This window comes from Tupaia chinensis, unplaced genomic scaffold (assembly GCF_000334495.1).
Source record: "Tupaia chinensis unplaced genomic scaffold, TupChi_1.0 Scaffold000259_1, whole genome shotgun sequence".
NCBI lineage: Eukaryota > Metazoa > Chordata > Mammalia > Scandentia > Tupaiidae > Tupaia > Tupaia belangeri.
The window spans coordinates 2,010,557-2,017,702 of record NW_006159739.1 but is presented as its reverse complement, the minus strand read 5'-3'; the positions used below and the strand labels follow the sequence as shown (position 1 = coordinate 2,017,702).

The 7,146-nt window shown below is 42.5% G+C and overlaps 1 pseudogene; it reads right to left on the bottom strand.

Annotated features, from left to right (window-relative positions):
* Positions 1–6,103: 6,103 nt before the first annotated feature.
* Positions 6,104–6,676, bottom strand: LOC102469851 (sialomucin core protein 24 pseudogene; annotated as a pseudogene).
* Between the last annotated feature and the right edge of the window lie 470 nt (positions 6,677–7,146).

Below are 7,146 nucleotides of genomic sequence, written 5' to 3'. Positions count from 1 at the left end.
CAGTGACACAGGCATTACACTAACTGCTAGTCCCTAGACCTTTTTTTAAAAAAAAATTATTATTTTATTTAGGGGCTAGCAGGTGGCATGGTGTTTAAAGGCACTAGACTCCCACATGGTCGACTACAGTTCAAGTCCCAGACCTGACAGAAGTTTTTAATTCTTAAAAAAAAGAATAATTTTATTTAACTTTACTTATGTATTTATTTTAATTTGAGCAGAGAGGTACAGAGTGAGAGAAAGAGAGAGAGAGAGAGAGAGAGAGAGAGAGAAAGCAAGCCATGAGGTACAGGACTCAAACCAGGGTCGGCCATGTGGGAGTCCAGCACCCTTAACCACCACGCCACCTGCCAACCCCAAGACTTCTAACAAGCAATTAAAACTTGATTAGATGGAAGCCAGTAGGTGGTGTGGTGGTTGAAGTGATGGACTCCCACACGGCCAACTGCAGTTCAGGTCCCAGACCTGGCAGCTTGCTTTCTCACTTTCTCTCTCTGTCTATCTCTCTAGTGAGTGCACGTGCCCTATGGCAAATTTTAAAATAACATAAAGGGCCAGAAGGTGGTGTGGTGGATACGGCACTGGACTCCCACATGGCTGACAGTGGTCTGAGTCCTGGACCTCGAGGCTTGCTTTCTCACTTTCCTGCTCTCTCTAGTGAGCACATACACCCTACAGCAAATTTTTAAATAATTGAAAATAAAATTAATTCTTAAAAAATGTGACTAAATGAAAGAATAAGCAGTTGGTGTGGAGGGCAAAAGCTTAAAGAAATACAGAAGAGGCAGAATACTGAAAAGATGAAACAAAAAAAATGGAGAAGTTTGTTGGTAGCTGCAAAAGCAGGAAAAGTGAGAGATGGGTATGAACTACCACTACTGTGGACAGAAAGAACGCCTGCCGCCGAGGAGCTCGTAGGACAGCCACTGCTTGGATCCTGGTCTGCCTTCTAGTTCCCTATCTTAGGTCAGTTCTATGTGGAAACACTGAGTCACAGATCCATGGGCACAGGCCTTAGTGGGGTATGTTCTCAGCATCAAAACCCGAGAGGAAGCAAGAGAAAAATAGTTGGGCAGAGGAAGAAGTTGGCCATGATGCAGTTGCAACAGAATCCTCCATTGATCCTACAAAGAGCTCAGACGCCAAAATGACCCTCTAGAATCATCCAGAATCGAGACAAAGTGAGACCTTTACCTTCCCCACTTGCTTCACCATCAACCAGTCATTGGATTCAGACTGCAGCTAGGAAAGAGGCAGTTCCTCTGCCACGGGCAGTTCCCACAGAGGGACTCAGCAGCTAGGGACATGACTGGCTTAATCCTGAAGAGGCGATCTGGGAGATACACCAGGGTGCATTTGTTTCCGAATCATGGAGTACTTGAAGCCACCATGAGTAGAAGTTTCTGCTCTACCAATGGGCTTAGTTACGGTGTCCTAATCATCCCCTTTTCCTCATTTCCACATGCATCCACACCAAGAAACTCCTGGGCCAGCCTGCGGCATGATGATTAAGGTGGCTGTATCCCACATGGCCCACCATAAAGTTTGGATCCTGGACCCAGCAGCTTAAAAAACATGCCAGGTGTGTGTGCATGTGTGCTCAAAAGCCTAAAGAGAGAAATGGAGAAGGGATTGTGGTATGACTGTTCCCCGCTTGGGGGTGAGGAGAACAGTTTCTCATTTTCTCTCTTTTTGTCTCTCTGGTGAGTGCATGATAGAGCATGGTGTGCACATGAGACTAAGGGAGAAACAGAGAGAGAGGAATACCCCCCCCCCCAGGGTCTGGTCATGCCACAATCCCCTTTCTCTAGTCCTCCAACTCCTTGGATCCTAGATGCTCAATCCACATGCCTGGTATGTTTCAGGTCAGCTGGGCTGGGGATTTGAACCACAGTTGCCAAGTGGCTTCTGGCACTGCTACCACCTGCGCCACCACAGCTGGGTCCCCAGCTAAATGTTTAAAAGGTAAATGCAAAGTGAGACCATCTCTCCTATACTGGTCTGTTACTCAGGTAAGTCTTGAATCTACATGATATATTTCTGTAGAGAGAACCCCCGTTAACAAAATTTCAATGGTTTGCCATCACCTAAGGACCATTAGCCTGGCACTAAATACCTATTACTGTTTGGCCCCAGCCTGGCTCTCCAACCTCATCAATAACCAGATTTTCTTTTTCTCTTTCTTTCTTTCATTTGTTCGTTCGTTCTTTTTTTGGAGAGGTTTTGCTATAGGACGTGTGCGCTTGCCAGAAAGACGGAGAGAGACAGAGAGACAGAAAGCGAGAAATCACCCCCCATGGGGAATGGCCACGCCACAATCCCTTCTCCTCCATTCTCCTCTCAGGATCTTGGGCATGCACGCACACGCGCCTGGCATGAGTTTAAGCCACCGGGTCCAGGACTCAAACCGTGCTCAACTGCATGGGAGTCCGCGACATAGCCATTACACCTTACTACCGCTAGTCCCAATAACCAGATTTCCTTTCTTTCTTTTTTTCTTCAATAAACATGTAAATTCATTTTAAGTCAATTTGGTACATGATAAATTGGTTTTATAGGTTTTTAATGAACTGAAATGGAAATTTCTTTCTTTTTTTTTTTTTTTAGAGGTTTTTGCTATAGGGCGTGTGCACTTGCCAGACAGAGACCGAAAGCGAGAAATCACCCCCCCAGGGGGGATAGTCACGCCACAATCCCTTCTCCTCCATTCTCCTCTCGGAATCTTGGGCGCGCACACACACGCGCCCAGCTTGAGTTTTAAGCCACTGGGTCCGGGACACGAACCGCGGTCGACTACGTGGGAGTCCAGCGACATAGCCATTATGCTAACTGCTGGGTCCCTGAAATGGAAATTTCTAAATAGAGCAATATCTGCCTGTGCAACAAACATCTGTAAGGAAAAATAAGGTATCTGAAAGAACCATATCTGCATGGACAAATCAGATGAAAAATCTAAAAAGGTTTCTATATATCTTCTTGACTAAAAAAAAATTACTAATACTAGTTTTCTTTAGAAAGATACTACATTGCTAAGGAAAGGGTGGAGAAAGTCTGCAAAGGCTGTGAGTTCTGTTGCAAGAGTTCTTTAATAGACTTTGAAAAATCAAATGTCCTATTAGGCTTTTGTTGTTAGAGCAGTGTTCATAATTACAGAACACGCTTCAAATCAAGTTATCTTCATAAAATTTGTTTCATGTGTTGACATTAATGCATGTCAAGGAATTCACATCCAGGTAGTGACAAATTATATCACTGTAATTTTTACCACCTTTCAAGGAATGAAAATTCTATGTATTTTCAAATGAATTTTAGATTGCTCACTAAAAAGGAACAGCCATGGCACCATTATATATCTTGTGAGGTACAGAATATTACTAGAATAGTACTACAAATGGAAAAACAAAAATGTGAGGGAAACCGATCTTTTCTCAAAAACCTTTGAAGCTAGAGATTTTAAACAATTAAGACACTTGAAAACATTAAGTATATGTACAAATGTGCGAGTAAAACAAACTTTAGCTGTACCAGCAAGTAACAAAGAAAACAGCAAATCTTCATTTTAAGAACCTTTAACTACTAAATGCAAGGAGTTTTTGGTTTATGAACCAAAGTAATGTCATTTTCTACTCTAAAATACTGAAAACCAAGTGCTACTCAGCCACTACAGGCTAAAGAAACTAAAACAAAACAAAACTAATGAACTAGAAGAGCAAAAGCCCATTTAAGACAGACCAGAGCCTCTGCACTAATCCGATGTGTCACAGGCAGGGAGCTGTAAAATTGTAAAATGTGAAAACAAACAAAAACAAACAAACAAAAAACCCTAGTACTTACCAAGAAAACTATAGAAATAAAAGTCTGCTTACTTTCAAATGCCATGGGAATTGAAAACAGAAAGAAGAAAAGAGAAAGAGAAAGCACCGTCTACTCATCCAGGGCAATCATCATTAAAAATCTACATTATCTTATCAAGCAAAAAATCTGAAACTAAAATCATATTGATCACATTTTCTGTTTAAAAACTTAACTATCGGGACCAGCAGTTAGCGTAATGGCTATGCCGCTGAACTCCCATGTAGTTGATTGTGGTTCGAGTCCCGGACCCGGTGGCTTGAACTCATGCCAGGCGCGTGTGCATGAGTGCCTAAGATCCCAAGAGGAGAATGAAGGAGAATGAAGGAAAAGGGATTGCAGTGTGGCCACCCCCCCCGGGGGGGGTGATTTCTCACTTTCTGTCTCTCTATCTCTCTGGCAAGCTCATGTGCCCTGTAACAAAAACCTCTCAAAAAAAAAAAAAAAAAAGAAGTAACTGGTTTAAAGAGTCAGTAAATGACTCTAAAATAACTTCCTTCTTGATTCATGGTAGTTACTTTTCAAGAAAGCGTGGTGGAAATGCTTTCAAGGTATAACAGTGTCAGGACACTGTATTTTGAAACACAAAAATATATGTATAATTTAATCAACTTTATCTCTTCAACCATAATAATTTTGGGAGGTTCAAGATGGAAGACTTTCAACTCTGTATACTATCCTCTAGCTAAAGTTTCTCAGCTTGAAATAAAGTAGGTTAAGTTTTCAATGAAATATTAAACAGTATGATAACTAAAAGCAGGATTACTACTGCTCACTTCAACAGTTACTTCCTCCAACCAAGTGTTTACCTTTGTTAATGTGAAGGAATAAATCACAAGTTCTAGGCTACCTTTCAGACTATCTTCTCTTTTTTTTTTTTTTTTGCGAAGATTTTGCTATAGGGTGTGTGCACTCGCCAGAAAGAGAGACAGAGAGACAGAAAGTGAGAAATCATCCCCCCGAGGGGATGGCCACGCCGCGATCCCTTCTCCTCCATTCTCCTCTTGGGATCTTGGACATGAACACACACCTAGCATGAATTTAAGCCACTGGGTCCAGGACTCAAACCATGGTCAACTACATGAGAGTCCAGTGACATAGCCATTATGCTAACTGCTGGTCCCCAGACTATCTTTTAAGGCACTGTCTTCATTTTCTCAATGGTGTAAGGTGCTTTATAAGTATGAACAATAACCTATTTTATATTAATAGTTTGTATCCTTTCCATTCATTTCTTTAAATCTGGAATGTAATTCCCTGTGTGGCATCTTATGTCTTTATTTTTAAAATTTTAATTAAATTACAGAGAGACAGAAAGCAAGAAATCACCCCCCCACCACCACCATGCTGCAATCTCCTCTCCTCCATGCTCCCCTTGGGATACTGGGCATGCATGTACACACGCCCAGTGTGAGCTTAAGCCACCGAGTCCGGGACTCGAACCACGGTTGAACATGTGGGAGTCCAGCAACATAGCCATTATGCCATCTGCTAGTCCTGGCAGCTTATTTCTAATGTAGAAAAAATAACTTATCAAGCACAAAATTTTATTTTAAGGCTACAGTTTAGGACTAAGTTTATAAATTTATTCCACTTTTTAAATGATAGTCAAGGGAACCAGCAGTTAGTGTAATGGCTATGTCGCTGGACTCCCACGTAGTCGACTGCTGTTCACGTCCCGGACCCAGTGGCTTAAAACTCACGCCGGGCGTGTGTGCGTGTGTGCCCAAGATCCCGAGAGGAGAATGGAGGAGAAGGGATCATCCCAGGGGGGATGATTTCTTGCTTTCTGTCTCTCTCTGTCTGTCAAGCACACGCGCCCTATAGCGAAAACCTCTCAAAAAAAAAAAAAAAGATAGTCAAAAATCCACCTGACTGATGTTAATTTGGCACACTCTCTCGATTATGGTCACTAAACCACACCTTGAGTTTGGATGAAAATAATATAGCTTTCAGGCTTTAAAACAACTCAATTTAAACTGCCAAGAGTCATGAGGTTATCTGCACCGGACAACATTCCCATCACTTACAGAAAGTTACATTTGGCCTATCAAGAAAGAAACAATCCCACAGCAGCAGCCATTTAAAATAAAAGAAGACAGCCATAAGGATTCATGCAGAATATTGTTACGTATTCCTGTTGAGCAAAATGATTTCACTGATTCTCCTTCTGGATGATGTTCCAAAATATCCTATATGCATCCTTTGGAAACCTAAAAATCCTGGAATAGCATCTTCCATGTGGGACTTCTTGAAAGATAATATTTTGGTTTCAGTGAGTTACACGAATGAATCATCAGTCCTTGTTAATTTAATGGGTCTGTTTACAGAGTGTGGTCATATCGTTCTTTAGATTTGCAGAATTTACAGAGAAAGAAAATTACAGCCTGAACACCGGAAACAATGTCAGTTCCTCCAATAAACTGGCTGCATCAAAGGTAGATTTCCGCGCGGGTGGTGAGGTCGGAGTCAAAGTGGTGTTGGGTGTACCTGTTGTAGTAATGATGACGAAAGTGGAAGAGCAGGGTGGGCTGTCGTTTTAGCTGTAGAACTGGATGTCGTCAGGGTAGCAGTTGGCTCCTAACAGAAATCTGACCCTCACCACATGGCAACCACTAACTGTAGAATGATTGGGACAGTAGGAGCTCTTATCTTTACGGTCTATTGCAAAGCAGGTAGTATTAACAGTGCGAGTATTAACACAGCAAACACAGCTATTTCGGTTTTCACAGGATTCTGGTACTGGAGTGGGGACAGGCGGGAGTGACGTCGCCAGCGTCAGGGTTATGTTGGTGGTGGTCACTGAAGTTGTCAACTGAGTCATGATCAAAGCCGCAGTAGTGTTCTGGGGACAGCACGCAAAACACCACCAGGCAGGTGGCCGCCCAAGGCATGCGCAGGAGAGTCCCGACATCGTGTCTTCTGCGCTGGGATCTGGGCGAAGGCTGTGGCACACAAGCTTGGTCTGTCCCTCCGTCCCCTGCGGCTCTGTCTCCCAGACTTCCTAACTAGATTTTCTAAAATATTGGGTCGTTGGAAAAATCATGACACATTTTGCATAGAAAACTAGAAAAATAAGTATGACTTTTCTGACAACCCAATATTTCTGTCTTTGGTTGTTGGGTGCATCCTATTGTTATTCAGGACTCAGCTCCCATGTCACCTCCTTTGTATTCGCATAACACTGTACATAACTCTATTTGAGCAAGTAATTTCTTTTTCCATGCACACACACCATCATAGATCCTTACATCATAGAGTCTAACTCAAAGCCCTAAAAGGCATTACCCTGGG